Below are 13,633 nucleotides of genomic sequence, written 5' to 3' on the forward strand. Positions count from 1 at the left end.
AAATAACTGAAGTGACTGTAAAGACCTTCATAATAAATTTATTTGAAACATTTAAAATTGTGTTTTATAATTCAATTACTCTGGTTAATTCCCACATTTCCAAGCTGGGTAACAGTGTTAATGAAGTGAATGGAGAATAAGGACCAGGTCAACTAGCAAACAGTGAGTGTAACCCAAGTGAGACATCAATCATCCCCCATGGGGAAAATCCATTTATCTTAGGTATTATTTTACATTATTATCATTATTATTTCCACTATTTCCCATGTGGCGGCAAAGAGCCTGTGAGGTCCATCTGATATTTTTTTTTCCACAGCTTTGTCTGTCCTCGTTTTTCATTTGACTCCCACACGTAGTAAGAATTCACTCTTACGATGCACTTGTGCCTCAGTGTCACTTTCCGCATGCACATCGTTTCCGGCTTTCTCTCACCTACAGATTCATAGAATTTCGGGTGTATTCTCTCTCTTGCAGCTGTTCCTCCGTACAGTTCTCTCTGGGATTTCCCACTATTTCCATAACTCAGTTGGATATACGTTGAATTGAATCATGCCCGCGCTTTCCTATCTAATCTAATATCGTTTATTGTATTATTTGCACAATACGTATCTAATCTCAAAATTGTCATTTAGTCTATGCGCGTATTACCCAACAATTTACTTCAGGAAGAATCAAAGTACTCATTCAGGTACTTGTACCTTCACACTTGCATCCAGTTGCATATGAGTGAGTATGAGGAAGTGCAAAATTTACATTTTTCCCCGAAACCCTTTATAGAGTAGAAGTACGTTTTATACTGATCAGTAGTACCTTTTTATGAGCTCTGCAACCACAGGCGGATGCCATCTCACCTGCCTCTCGTGAAAAAAAAAATGGAAACAACGTGGAAGATGAGAAAGGAACAATTGGTCGTTTCGTTAATTATTTGAAATTGCTGTGGTGAGTGGTGTTATGAGTATAGCTGGGGTTGGGTGTGTCTGCTCAGCCGCTTTCAGTAACCAGAAGGCAAAAATTGCAAAAGCGGACGGTTATTTGGGGTCAGCAGGAAAGCGACGATTCCATCAGTGTATTTAGCCAATTCGAAGGGGACGGATTTTTTTTTTTCGGTGACTCACCATGGAACCGAGGGATTTCAGGGGATGGTCATTATGGAAAAGAAAGAAAAGCGTGAAACCTGCATATTTTTTGTAGATCTCATTTTTCCTGGAAATTTTATGAGGCTCCAGGTCACTGACCGGAAATGATTTTAGGGCGGTTTAATGTTATTATCATGTATTTTCGAGTCTTTTGTTAAGGTGGAAATTTGCACCTCAAAACCACAATGTCGAGCAACGTCCTGTGAGTAAGTTTGGACTAGATCGTGGCCCATAAATACGAAATTCCAAAACAATAACGGCGACGAGGAGAAGAGGAAAGAATCGGCGGAAGAAAAGGAAGAAAAAAGGAAAGATTCTTGTTTACAATCAAGATGCACACCTCGTAACCTTAACAAAAACCAGTCTAATCAATTTGGCATGTGAAAACAGGGCAACCCTCAATTTTTATTTTCTTCTTGACTTTTCTTCCATAATTGCCTCAAATTTCTAGGAAACATGAATTAATTGAAAACAAAATATTTTCTTGGCATTAACCCATTTTTGTTCTTCCGTGGACGATGTGAAAAAAAAAGAAAGGAAGGAAAAAAAAATTCATATGGATAATTTCAACAGGTAAAGAATTGGCCACCACGTCAGTGTCATTATCGGTGATTCCACAGAAATTTCGTCTTTAGCCCTTTCTTTGGCTATCGGCATTAGAATTATTACACGCCCAAAATACCGAGGGTTCATAATAACAACACTGACCGAGGATTGAGAAGCGAACTGTATCTGAGGGCAGGTGGTGTGGCATAATATAAGAAGAGTCCGATGAAGGTTTCTGCGCAAAGGTGCATGAGCGAGGGCACGCCGAGAAAAAAAGAAAAAAAAAAGCGGAGAAATGAAAGAGTGAGTGGGATGTAAAAGATTCGATGAATCCCCATGACTCTACTTATACCCGCGAATTCAGCGATCCTTTTCGATGATAATGGCGCCGAGGGAGACGCGTGCCAGCTGGTAATGCTTTCGGGGCTTGATTTTTATTCGCCTACAGGACTAAGGTATATATACACTCCGCCAAACATATAAGCCCAAGAGGAGCAGATGCACTCGTCTCTCCTTTAAGATCTCCCCTTCGTTCTTTATTTCTTTTTCCTTTTTTTTTCAAAGAGAAAGCCAATGTCTTCTGCTCTCATTCCTCTCTTCGTATACATCAGGACACCCATTATATTAGAGACGCAAGCCGCGTGCCGGCACAGATTTTGGGCAACCTCTGAGTACGTTATCGTTCGTTGAAATGTACTTTTTCCTTTATGGGGATATTTATTTTTTGCATTGTTAAACTTCATTTTGAGTATTTGGAATTTGAGTGCACGTTATTGTTTTATCGAACCTAGACTTTCTGTTGCTGTCATATCCATTGACTTTCGGAATATTATAGTATCTACGTCAAACACTGAGATTTCGAAGAAGTTGACTCCATTCGATGAACATTTAATCGCTTCTTTGCAATCTTTTATATGCACTGCTAATATTTACCTATCTGAAAATGTTTGCATTTTAGTGATAGCAAATGACGCAAGTGAAATACGATCGTGGATGAAGGGATCGGTTTTTCTCTGAAGAAATTTTGACGTTGGTAGAAAAACTTACGTCCCCAACGGAAGTTAAGGCTCCCGTTCCAGCATTCTACCGACGAAAATTTTCGATAATCATTTGAGCGATTTTTCACAAAATCGTGTTGGATCACTTCAGGAAAGATATATACCAAAAATTGCGCCTCGAAGGCCTGGAGTGAACCGGATGTTGTCGCCATTGTAAACCGCTTCTGCATCTATTTATCGTCGTGGAAAAAACAAAAAATAAAAAAAAACCCTCGCAGGCATACATACGTGATTCAATCTTTTTTTTACGGGTATATCATGCTGTTGCCCCCATGCACACAGTTGTCGAGTGACGATAGAACGATTTCCTCATGATGCCCGTAATAGACATGACAGCGACGCCAAAATTTATGGTTTCGATTTCATTCATGATTTGCATTTCCGAGGCATGAGGTTTATACTTAAATATGCCATAATAGTGGTATCATCTTTTGGATGCAACTTTTAGCAACTGTTGGAGGACCACTGTATTTCAGGAGAAAAAAATAAATGGCCAGGGGGTGAAGCGAGGAGTGAGAGGGAATGATGTAGATGTTTAATGTTCGTCACGTATCCAATGTATAATGAAAGATGGGGAGAAGCCACGAGTAGGGCCATTCGTCGAATACTAAAAAAGTACGCGAGTCTATCCGCTGAGTCAGGACAAAAGGATTTTTTCATCGTTCAAATACTCCTGCATGGTTATTTTATTTAAAAAATCGCGAGGCAGATGATCTAATCAAAAAAAATGTTCATTACCTATGGTTTCCCAGTTTGGCACAATGCAACTGCAAATATGCTCCTATACTGTTATCTCGTTGAATGGACGCCTTTAAATAAAAAATAAATTACTTATAGTTGAATTGAATTGAAGTTATTGCTCAATGGACAAGGCCACTGCAACACTAAAATCGTGTGATGTCACTTTTTCACACTTTTTTTTTACAACAAAGTCCCGTCCATTTTTTCCTTCCTCTCGGAATGGGTCAATATTATTGGGCAACGTTTTTCTACAGTGAGGAAAAGATTCAATATTTGGTATAGTACTTGGTGGATGCATCAGGTAGAAGATACACCTCTACCTGCCCTATTTGAAATTCAACCCGTTGGAGTGGGACGTTATGAGAAGAGATTGGAGCAATAACGTGCTATAGAAGAACATGAAATCTGATACTCAACATCGTGTTTTTGTATGATTCATCAAATTGTGAATCTCTATTCTATATTCTGGAACAATTTGATTGATTGGGCAGAGAACCGCTTTATTCTTGCAATCCCATTCACTCGTTAGAAGAAAGGGGGGTTTTCTTTTGTATTGGTGTTAGTTTTTTTAAAAAAAACCCTGAAAACCTGAAACCGTCTTGACATGCAAAAAAACCAACTACATTTCGGAGCCAACCACAACGGCTCAAATAAATTTCAGTAATAATGATGCTTTTTCACAATTCATTAGCCTCAGTCGCGATTAAATTTATATAATTGAAAAGTCGGTCAGACATCCGTGAAAAGTGAAGCCTCCTTGAGATACAGAAAAATTTGGATGTTGTAGAAAAAATTATGATTTTTCTCCTATTAAATAGGAAGGTTTGTGAGCCTGCTTACGTATACACAATAATAGTGTTGATCTCGTATAGTAAAACTGGCATACACGCGAGGACACGCAAGGCGAATTGATCGTATAGAAGGCAGGTGCTGAGACCGACAGCTGCTGATACTTGCGATCTTCCTTTGCCGAAAGAAAAAGACTTTAACCCGCGCGTACCCTGCAGTCCTTGTTCCTCTCCTTTATTCATTATATTTATTATTTTTTTGCTTATTTCTATGTTAGTCTTGACTGCGTATATGGACACATCAGGGCAGTCCGCACGTGCTGACGAGAGGGAAAGTTCAAATCGATGACTTACCCTCTTAGATGAATATTCGTCATTCAATGATACTCGTTGTGTTACAAATCTACCCTCGTTGCATCGCTGGTATAAATCACTTTCAACCAATGGAAGTAATAAAAAAACAATGCAGGAGGAAGATAAAGAAAAACGAATGGCAATAGAAGAAAGAACTTCACGGCAATCTACAATGTCAAAGTGGCATACATATACTGGCGTATTTTTTTTTCGTTGTTGGGGTGAGGGGATTCACGTGGGAATTAAAATCTTAACAATTAGTGCGGCTACCCCGCACCTGTGTAAAATAAATCCCCAGGGGAGTTGGGGGCTTTTCTCCTTTATTCTCTCGTACGCTATTTGTTGTGTCCTCAGTTTATGATTTCATACGGAAAATGAATTCAAATCTATAACGATTTACCTGATCGTTCAGTAGGTTTACAATTGTAAACGTTTAGCTCAACTGTACACAATATAAATTGCCTAGATTTACTCACCTCATGCTATTAGAGTGAATATTATGGGGTATACAGAAGGTAAAAAAAGTAGGAGAATGTAATAATCCTCTTCACTCATTTACTTGTTTATTTAGTTTTATTCAACTTGGTGTTCACCGCCTTTGGCTAACTGCCATTTTCTTGATTTTATTTACCTCCTCTTCTTCTTTTTCAAGAGCTTCGCGTGATGATAAACGGGACTGCACGAAATCTCCAACAAGTAACAGTTGGTGAACACGTAATGATTTCACCGGTAGAAACCGCATAAAAGACCGAACGAGCCTGTAAAGATGGGAGCAATATTATGTTTTCGGGGTATTGAATACTCGCTCCTGAGTTCGATGCATCGTTGAAAAAATATTTCCCCCTCATCCAGACGTTTTACGTTTCTTTCTGTTTAGCATGATTATTAATAATAAGCAGTGGCACCTGGACAATTGTCTAAATTGCATTTTTCGTTTATGAATTGTTGAACCATTACATTTTTTAAATACAGAATTTCAGAATAATTACTCGCACAAGTGAGGTGAATTACAATTAAATGGGTGCATAAGGGTGTTCTCTACGCTGATCAATTTTTATAACCCTCTTTTTTTTAATAATTCAAATGGCCCCCGGTTAACCCCGAAACAAAACAAGCCAAGAAAACCCAACCAATTCAAGGAAAAGAAAAACCCCCCCAAAAACAATCAAAATCCCAATGGAAATGGGCCGGGAGGAAAAAGTGAAAAAAAGAAAAAAATTATGGGGCGAAGGGGACTGTAGGAGACAAGGGATTTTTCTTTCCCTCATGTGGATAAGTTTTGCACAGTGTAAGACGGCTTTCGTCCTGATCCCCCGAACACAATTGCGTCGCAGTGCCCCAACTGTGCGCATTGCATTACTCCAGCGTCATATTGTGTCTCTCTCACGTCTCTCATCCACCTATTCATTTGGATATTTGATCAAATCCCGTACAAAGCTCCCCTAGTATCTCAATATCTTCATGCTTGAGGACCCCCCTTCACATATTTCTTCAGGTACCACGCGTGCGCAACAATAGAAATGAGCGAATATGTGCTAACGGTAACAACGAAAAATTCAAACATCAAGTGTTAAAAAATACCACAACAAATTAAAATTTTCATACTATTTCTTGGGCTTCCATGGGTAAATTCCACAACGTGGCGAGCTCCGCAGGTATGAATAACTGCATTGTCATCATTGATCAATTTGCATCGTGGTTTCTTGTAATCTGAGAGATCTGCACGCATCGGGGTTATCGACGGGGTTATAAATACCTTTTGATGTTGTCGGCAAAAAGGTTCAGACGAGGCTTCCTATCTCCCTCCTGTCCTTCCTTTTTTACTCATCCTTTGGCCTCAAACGAATCATCGATGCAGAGACTTCATAAGGTAATGTTGCAACTCGCCCTCCGGGAAAAGGTATGGGAGGGATGAGAAAAGCCACACGTGTGGATAAAGGATAAGGATAAAAAATTGAAATTAAAAATGAGAGAAGTAAGAAATGATGGGACAGGCGCGTCGAGTGAAGGGAAAAGGAATTGACGATGAGGTTGAGTTGGTTAGTGCGTTCCTCGCCCACCCCCTTGAGTCTTTGCACTTCCTCCACCTGAGATGCGGGCATCACCTGCTCGCCTTTTTCCTACAAATCTTTCCTTTATTTTTCATTATTAACTCTTTTTCATATCCTCGTACCATCAGCAGGCCCTAATACCTCAGCCGGTTCATTACGTTATCACACTAGCTCCATCATTCTTTGTGCTTCCTTTACATTTCTATGTCCATGTCCATGCTATTTTTTCAAGGAATAAAGCGATAAGTTGAGTGCACATCTTATCAAAACGGTGTCTCTATATTTTTTTACCTTATTCGATTGGGTTATTCATTCGTACCGGTCTATTTCCCCAAAAATACTCTTTCTTTCCATTCCAATAATGGAATATAACTCATATCTGATGGCTATCACTATTAATTAGATATTCAAATTTGCCCGCGTGTATGCACAGATGGAAGTGAAACTACTGGGACAAGTCAGCCTAGTTTCCAGTTACTCTTGAACCTGCGATTAAGAATTAATGGGAAAATTCCACTAGTGTTAAACGGTGAAAATCATCTTTTTGTATGGCATTCAATAGATAATCATCGATACCACTATGCTACCACTCGAGAAGCTGCTAAAACTGTAACGTCTTCTTCGAAATATTTATTGGACGGGTCCTGTAAATGGTCCCAGTGCAAATGGATGCTCAGGACCTCGTTACCAATGTTTATTGATGTCCTCATCATTCGCATACATTTATGGATTAAGTGTTTATAACTGCAGATGAAAACGAGTTGGTAAATGGTCGAATGATTCTGTATGCGCATTTAATGCGGATTCGTTTATCAGGTGTACCATGATGAATAAAAAGTCAATAATTACGTATTGAGAATGAGGTAGACTTCGACGCCGGGGACGAGGCTCATCATGCCCTGATCCAAGGCTTGGAAGTTCTCGATCACGTCCGGGACTCAGGCCCCGTGGAAATTGATTTTACATACTTCCCAAACTCGAAAACTTGAAAATCACTATAGAAAAATAATATAGGGACTGTTGGGATGGATTTTTTTTTTTGGCAGATCTCAGTTAAGAAATTCACTCACCAACGATAAACTGACGATCGACCTACTGTCAGGTGAGCAGACAAGTCGATTCCCCGTTGATTGCTGGATTAATAACGAGAAAAATGAATCTGGTTCTGCAGCAAAATGACCACGTCGTCCTGGAAGTAACGTTAAAATTCCACTTGCGGTCAAGTAGAACGTGAAAAAAATCAGGAATTCCGCACTCGATACTCCATTAGGCGCCAATTAATAACGATGACATGCTAATAAGTGACAGGTGTAATTAAGCAAGTACATTATTATTTTATTCTATTTTTATCATGTTTGGAACTAGTTTAAATTATTTCAGGGAGTATTTCTTATGATAACGGTTGCAACTGCCATCTGTCTTTTAAATCTGAAAGCCATTCATGAAGAGTGGGTTCATGAGGATTAAAAGATATTTTCTACTGTGGAAACATTGACAACTGTCGATAACTACTCCATGGCCGATTATTTATCTCCTCTAGCGCAAATCGTTAATGAGATTAATGACTCTTACTGAATATACTTTCATGGTAACACCAATTGCTTCACGGATGCAGTGAAACATCCTCGACCGTTTTTTCCATCATTCTCATCTAGTTATGGAATTAAACAATGAAAATCCCACGACCATGCAACTCATAAAATAGCGCAAAACCGACTGGGCTGACAATGGAAACAATTTTCCACTTATTTAACAATAATCATGTCTCTCATTGTCACTATTACAATAGATATCTGTCTTGGACTTGAATAAATTGATAAATCAGTAGGATCTAAACTCAGGCAGGTGTTTAAACACGTTCTATTCGTTATAATCGCAAAATCAATTTCTTTTTGTTGAATTCAGTTTCACTGATAACTGATATCTTTTTCACTGAGTATTACCAATATGTCTGAATGATTCATCGTTCTGCAACAAACTGACCTATATTCCATAATACCAGCAATTTCAAAACATTTCTATCCAACGGCTACCGCTCTCTCTTTCCACTCGTAATCTATCGACAACTGTTCAATTGGCCAAGAAATTGTGGAAGAGATTATAGAAAAAGAAATTAAATAAATCATTCAATACCATAGAAAAAATGTACGTTTTGTTCAGAGAAACTGACCAGATGTCGTGTTCAATTAATCAAAAAATATTCCGAGAAAAATTATGATAAGGAGTTTTGAGGGGGAATTATTGAGGGGGAATTATTGAGGGGAAAATTTATATTTTATTGAATTGGTAGAAATTGAACGGATGGCATCGAATAATTGGATAAAGCCAAAAATATTTTAATAGTGTTTAATACATAAAATTCTGTTTTTTTTGCTTGAGGTGTATGTGAGAGAAAAAAAATATGCTGTTTTCGCAGAAATTGAGGCTGTAAAAAAAATTAAATTATGCAGAGTATCGAGGGCCGAGGGGACATGTCCCCTGGAGTCCATTTATGGTCTGTGGGCCATTTTTAGATCTCCTATGTCGTGAATACACAGACAAAATCCGTTGATCCGTGAAAAATTCAATATAACAATCTTCTCTACATAAATGAATCCATACACAAATGATATAAAATAATTGAAATAAAAAAAAGATCACCAAAGAGTGATAATAATAATTCAAGAAAAATTACAAAACAGTATATGGTGAGATAGAAATTTGAAATACTAGGGAAGAGGCGAAAAAATATATCCAAGATGAATCATATAGAATGTATGTTGCTGCACGTAATGGTCAAATTCCCCTTGTTTGACGTTTATACGTCGAACAATTGGGTATATGTACATGTCGATGAGTGTGTGATATATTTGAGATGCCATGGAGATGGCGAAAAAATGTATCTAAGATGAATCAGACTAGGTAATCCAGTGGGTATGATATAGAATGTATTGCCATGTATAGAATGCTACGACAAAATCCCCCCTGCTTGGCATCTGTTTCCAATGTGTGTATGTGTGTGTATAGGTGTGTGGTGGGGTGCGCGTTTGTACGTTACAGAATGGAAGTATCAGCTGACTGACAGAAGGAGAACAGCCGCGCCGCTGTGCACATGGAAAATTTGCAGTTTAATTGTGGCGCGAACTTTACTCCAACTAACTCTTTCTTACGATCTTTATGAACTAAATAACAATTCCGTGGTGACAGTTTATGGACAATCGACCTGTGATTCAAGTATTTGTAACAACTTTCAAGGATTGGATTCAGTGACAGTGAAGTTTGTGAGTTTGTTTTCATTTGCCCCTGGACAACACGCCTTTCATACTTGGCATTCAAGTACTAGGTATTTATCTCCTCTGTTGTTACGATAATGCTATCACATTTTTTATTGAATACCAACGGTAAGAGTTATGTCGAATTGTTTTAAAGTTTGATTAAATGGGATTGGGAGAGTGTGGAATAGTAATATTGAGGAAGGTCGTGTGGCATGTGTTGTGGCAGGGTTAGAGATGTAGTAAATTTTTTTAAATCTTGAGGAGATTGAGAAAAGGTGTTAGTAGTGCAAGGGATCTCTTACTCACCTCATTTTTTAATCCTTGACGAGGCATTCGCCTCAGGAATTTCCACGGGGATAAGGTAAATAAACCTTTGCGCATCAGTCTCAATGGCTCATCATGCTTCGACGATTCCATTATTTTTAATTACACCAATCAGCCAGATGATAGTATTTCAAATGCAGTGAGGTAATCTCGCGAATTTAACTGGAACACAAGGAAAAATATGATTGAGTCATCGTGGTATTGGCAATATAGCTTTTGGTTTCAAGTTTTCTTTCTCATTGAATTTCCTATAGAATTAGTAAGCAGAACTCTCAATATTATAAAGAAAATGTAGATCTCTGTGTTGAACATTCTGCACTCGATAGAATTATAGCATTTCGGGCAATTCTTGAATAGCAGCTGCAACAAATGCTGCAAATAAAGCTGCTGCTTTTCCTGCATATGGATTCTTATCACCTCACAGAGGAAACCACTAAGGCTCCACGCGATATTTCATTCGTGTACGAATTGTCAATTTTTTACCACCGTTGTTCTGGTATTTCAGGAAACTGAAGGTTTCCATTGAAAATGCTTTGTAAAGAGTTTCGTATTATTTCACATTATTTGGGGTGAATTGAATGCTAAGAAATATTGCGGTTTCTCCGATCCAGGACGCCTTTAACAGCATTTTTTCAATGAATAAAGAGCAAAACTTTTATAAGCGCATTTCGTTTCAGCATCATGAGCATTAGCATCTCATTTTGTGAATTATCGGGGTGCATTACTGGCAATCAGAGCGCAGCCCTATATGCACAAGTCAATTAACAACTGGGTCGAAATGGTTAGTCGAGGCATTATTGGGGAAGGGCATCTCCTGGTTTCACTCCTACCCTTTGGAGATGCTCGATGGTTATCCTAATACACTTGGTTTGAGCCTGCAGAGTGCTAGGGGTTAAATTTGAATTTCCACTATCGATTTTCCTCTGGTATCCTTGATACCAGAGAAAATTCGTTGTTTTCAGGACGGAATCATAGTGGTGGCTATTTTTAGAAATACTGCAGTATTAACTACTACCTTCCGTAGAAATGTTAACTGTCATATCATGAAGGAGAGAGAATGAAAAATTTATGTGAAAGACTAAACGCTTTTATGATTCCTTCGGTAGGCTTCTGTTTACAAATCAGTTATAAATGCAGAGTGAAATTATAAATTCTTGGTAATTCATATCAGTACGTGAGATGTTATCCGATGCGAAATCCTTCGCGGTCATGTCCCATGCACCGTGGCGTTACTCATTTGGCTTCCTGACACGCACCACGGAATAATCTACATTTTTATTTAACGAAACACATTCTGCGGAGTTATACTTAGCAGATTCACTAGTAATTATTGACCTGCAATGTTATAAATGTTCACGCTTGTGAGACTTAATTACACCATATATGTCGATTGCAGCGAAAGCATGGGTTATAGACATCTTTATAAATTATTAAATTCTATCTCAGACTTTGAACAATATTGTATCGAACAGTGAATTCTAAAACTGGATAAGATCATGAAGCTTGGAGAAATGAGAGCTAGACTAATGAAAATTTTTGTTCGTCAAAGAGCACACGTTTGTCTCGCCCCCGAGAAATGCGCCTCGAATGAAAAAAAAAGGAGTGATCCACATGCTCTTTGCGATCCCCACCTTGCACACTTGTACTTCCGTTCGCATTCACAACTCTCCGATATTATTATAAAAAAAAAGTTTTTTTAATCCACCTCTTCCGGGGAAGTGTAACACTCATATACACTGACCGGATGGCGGTGCGACTGCATTGATTGTTATGCAGGCAGAACCAGGAGGATGTCTATTAATTGACTAGCAACCATACATTTTATGTACGATAAATTACGATAATATATAAAAGTATGTGGGTCTAGGTCGGTGTGCCCACCCGATGGTCATTTATCCTTTATTTTTACCTCTATTCTCAGTATCGATTATATTTTTTCAATTAACCTTAGTGAAAATCGTTCAGGCGTTGATACAAGAGTGGCTCGTCTGTGTACATATGAAAATAATAGGGAGATATAAACCTTTACTCGGAGGTTTCCTACGTTCGTCCGGGATATGACGATATCCCCTCTGCTTGGCACATTGGCGCAGCAACAGCTCCCAAAGTTTTTTTTTTTCTTTCATCACCCTCTATTCCAGTTTACTGCAGCTCAATCAGTAAATTAAATGCACAAAAAGGCATTTACCTGATGTTCAATATTAGGAGTAATTTAATTAACGTGGAAAATTTCAGGGAAAAAATTCGATATCAACTGGCGGAACTGGGTCAAACCCAAAATCCGTTTTTTACCACTTCCAATGGCGGTACCTTTTTTCATGTAATCTTTCTATTATGTAACAACAAAACGTGATAGCAGTCCTTAATCGAGATGTCAAAGGCTGGGGTAAAATAATAAATATGAAAGACTCTTTCTATAGTTCCGGAATAATTCATGTAATAGGATTTTATGAGTGGTATTTAATCTAGGTTCGTATGAAAGTACCTCTTAATTAATTTTGCCGGACAAGTGTACTAACGGGGACAACGAGTATGCCATAGCGCTGGCATGAAAACGTATACCGTAATAAGAGTTGTCCATAAAGCTGAAGGTTTTTCAATCATGTGTCATTATTAAACGTCATCGTTACTATATAGGCAAGGCACTTTGTCTCTGCTTACGTTAAACTTTTCTTTCGGTGGTCTTTGTCAAAATATTTCTTCTTCTTCGAAGAATTTCTGTAAAAATATTAATCTCTACTCCTGTATTTTGCAATAATTAAATTTACAATTGGATGATTATCCGAAATGAATTTAGTAGATTGTCAATATATTCACCGAGTTCGTCATACTTGCTGTATCGCTGATGAACGATATGAAGATTTCCTGAAAGCCTGTTACATTAGCCTTCGTTTTCCACTGAAACGTTGAGTAATATTTACGAGAAATTTATTTTAACTCGCGAATTATGCCCGACTTTCACGCAAATGTCATTGAAATTTTTTTCTCCGTGTCGTTATCGCTGCACATATGTGGTGCTATGATACGGGACTCAGTGGACAGACGAAGGCCCACGGTATGTCAATTGATTTGCTAGAGCTGATGTACATACAAAAAGGCATTAATATAGGCGTCGATTTATCCTCGCCTACGATTTCCGACGATTATTCAATCATCCTGGGTTTCTTTCTCGTTCGTTATTTAATGCAACACAATGGAGAGCTTGGCAGAGAAAGAAACATCAACATATCAGTACGTGATCTCCACGTACGTCCCACTGAGCACGTCATATGCATATCATCACTCACCAGACTGTTGCTGTATTTATATGGAGGCATGAGGAAGTCGTCGACCCGTGAGAATTTCCGCAAACCCTTTTTTTCTCTTCCTTCTCAGTTCTGT

General features: G+C 38.4%; 1 protein-coding gene across 1 annotated transcript in view; it reads left to right on the forward strand.

Annotated features, from left to right (window-relative positions):
• Window positions 1–9,741: 9,741 nt before the first annotated feature.
• The window catches only part of LOC105273972 (protein FAM49B), a gene marked incomplete in the record, with an annotated part of 9,684 nt that continues 5,792 nt past the window's right edge, over window positions 9,742–13,633 (forward strand). Inside the window, 1 exon segment of the mRNA XM_011316736.1 lies at window positions 9,742–9,996.

The sequence above is a fragment of the Fopius arisanus genome, unplaced genomic scaffold, assembly GCF_000806365.1.
Source record: "Fopius arisanus strain USDA-PBARC FA_bdor unplaced genomic scaffold, ASM80636v1 scaffold00008, whole genome shotgun sequence".
Classification (NCBI taxonomy): domain Eukaryota; kingdom Metazoa; phylum Arthropoda; class Insecta; order Hymenoptera; family Braconidae; genus Fopius; species Fopius arisanus.